The sequence below is a fragment of the Tupaia chinensis genome, unplaced genomic scaffold (genome assembly GCF_000334495.1).
Source record: "Tupaia chinensis unplaced genomic scaffold, TupChi_1.0 Scaffold141165_1, whole genome shotgun sequence".
In the NCBI taxonomy this organism is placed as follows: Eukaryota; Metazoa; Chordata; class Mammalia; order Scandentia; family Tupaiidae; genus Tupaia; species Tupaia belangeri.
In genome coordinates this window covers 1121228-1124171 of record NW_006201028.1, presented here as the reverse complement: position 1 = coordinate 1124171, position 2944 = coordinate 1121228, and the positions used below count along the sequence as shown (strand labels likewise).

General features: G+C 45.6%; 1 pseudogene; it reads left to right on the top strand.

The window, feature by feature from the left end:
• Positions 1 to 2119: 2119 nt before the first annotated feature.
• Positions 2120 to 2944, top strand: part of LOC102469679 (nucleolin pseudogene) — a 2224-nt pseudogene continuing 1399 nt past the window's right edge.

Genomic DNA, 2944 nt, shown 5'->3' with positions numbered 1-2944 from the left:
TCTCTAGTGTCCATTACAATTTTTAATACTTTTATGTGAGACATTTCTTTGAAGAAGATATGTAATTGGCCAAAAAGTATATGAAAAGATGCTCAACATCATTAGTCATCAAGGAAATGTAAATCTAAACTACAATGAGACACTTCTTTATACCTGCTTGGATGGCTGTCATCAAAAAAGACAGATATAAATGTTGACAAGGATGTGGAAAAAGGGTAATCCTCATACATTGTTAATAGAAATGTAAACTGGTACAGTCACTTTGGAAAATAATTTGGCAGTTTCTCAAAAGTCAACCTGGCCCTGTAGCCTAGTAGTTAAAGGAACTGGACTCCACATGGCTGATTGGTTTGAATCCTGGCCCTGGTGGGTTGAGGGGCAAACCAGACATGTGTGCATGCATGTCTAAGATCCCAACAGGATGGTGAAACTGGAAAAGGGATTGCAGTGTGACCATGCATCATTGGAATATGCTTTCTCCCTTTCCCTCTTCCTCTCTCTACCTCTCTTTTTCTCTGTGGCAGTCACATATACCCTATGGCAATTTATAAAAAGAAATTAGCAGATATAAAAGCTATGGTAGTTTGGGGACTAGTAGATGGTGTAATGGTTATGTTGCTGGACTCCCACATAGTTGGCCAGAGTTTGAGTCCTGGACCCAATGGCTTATACCTCATGCCAGGTGCGTGTACATGCGTGCCCAAGATCCTAAGAGGAGAATGGAGGAGAAGGGATTGTGATGTGGTCATCTTTCGGGGGGGGGGGTGGTTTCTTGCTTTCTGTCTCTGTCTCTCTGGCATGTGCATGTGCCCTATAACAAAAATCTCTCTTAAAAAAAAAAAAAGAGAGAGAGATGTTAGTTTGGTGGCAGGTGAGGACATAGAGGACACAGGGTAGGGCATGGAGACAGAAATGAGAACATCCATCCCCTGGTGAGAAGCAGGGACTGAGAAGAATGACTATTGAAAATCTCAGAAGCAGAGTCAGCCAGGACAAGTAGGATTAGGACTCTCCTGCTGGTTTTAAGCTGTCTACAGTACCCTGTAGAGCTGTAGCCCCCTCAGCAGTGCATTGGGCAAGATCATCTTGGGAAAAATAAAGGAAAATGTGTTCCATATTTGGTTTAACTAAGGACAGAGAGAAAGGAACAGCTGCAGAAAGAACGATGCCAGGGAAATCAAGAGCAGCAGGAAGAGGAAATCGGAGTGAATGTGAGCACCAAGCACCTGGAAACTTCCAGCAATGTTGGGGGAGGGCACTGGAATTTGCACAGACTATTGGGTGCAGATTTCAGCCATTTTTATTTGAATGTTAAAGGTTGAGTCCCTGAAGCTGAAAGATTTGGGGATAAAGAGATGGCAGATACATGGACTACAAACATAAATGGAAGAAAATAAAATCCTCCCATACTCACCCTGAAGAGAGAATAACTCCACACATTTCGGTGTACATCCTGCAGACTCTTTCCTATGCACACATACACTTTTTGTTTTTTGGAGAGATTTTCACTGTAGGGCGCGTGCTCTCGCCAGACAGACAGAGAGACATAGAGACAGAAAGCGAGAAATCACCCCCCAGGGGGGATGGTCACGCCGCAATCCCTTCTCCTCCATTCTCCTCTCGGGATCTTGGGCACGCACGCACACGCGCCCGGCGTGAGTTTTAAGCCACCGGGTCCGGGACACGAACCGCGGTCGACTACGTGGGAGTCCAGCGACATAGCCATTATGCTAACTGCTGGTTCCCTGCACACATACACTTTTATACCTAATTTTTAAAGTGAGGTTTATTGTGTACATCATTTGTAGTCTGCCTTTCTTCTTAATATAAACATCTTTCCATTCCAATAAGTGTTCATCTTTGGAATAATTTCCCAGGGCTATGTAGCTTTCTATGTGCAAGTAATGCAGTTAACCCACCTGCTCCCACAGCCAAAGCTTAATGTTTTGTTGTTATAAAATATGGACAGCTTTCACCTCAGTCTCGAGCTCTAGCTGGCAGCCAAGTGTACGTACTCCAGGTTCTTCAGTGCCCGTGACTGCCATCAGCATCGCTGGAGTTCCTCAAGACTCATCTGCGACACCCACTGCCACACCCTCCACCATCGTAAGCTGCCATCATGGTGAGGCTCACTAAGGCTGCTAAAAATCAAGGAAGGTGACGCCCCCAAAAATGGCTCCTCCAAGGGAGATAGAAGAAGACAGTGAAGATGAGGAAATGTCAGCAGGTGAAGATGATAACAGTGGAGAAGAGGTTATCATCCCTCAGAAAAAAGGTAAAAAGGCTGCCACGACTCCAGCAAAGAAGGTGGTAGTTTTCTCAATTAAAAAAAGGTTGCAGTTGCCACACCTGCCAAGAAGGCAGTGGTCACCTCAGGCAGAAAGGCAGCTCTCATACCGTCCAAGAAGACCGTTACACCAGCCAAAGCAGTTACAACACCTGGTAAGAAGAGAACTGCCACCCCAGTCAAAGGGACAAAGAATGGCAAGAATGCCAAGAAGGAAGACAGTGAGGAAGAGGAAGATGACAGTGAGGGAGATGAGGAGGATGAGGATGAATTTGAGCCAGCCATGATTGAAAGCAGCAGCTGCCGCGTTAGCCTCTGAGGAGGAGGATAAGGATGAGGACGAAGATGAGCATGAAGAAGATGAGTCTGAAGAAGAAGCTATGGAGCCCACACCAACCAAAGGAAAGAAAACTCCTGCAAAAGCTGCACCTGTGAAAGCCAAGACCATGGCTGAAGATGAAGATAAGAGGATGATGAAGGTGAGGATGAGGAGAAGGAAGATGAGGAAGACAAGGATGAAGAACATGAGGAAGAGCCTATCAAAAAAACTCCTGCAAAATTAAAGAAGGAAATGACCAAACAAAAAACAGCTCCTGAGGCCAAGGAATAGAAGCTGCAAGCCATAGGGACCAGCAGGTGGCATGGGGGCTCAGGCGC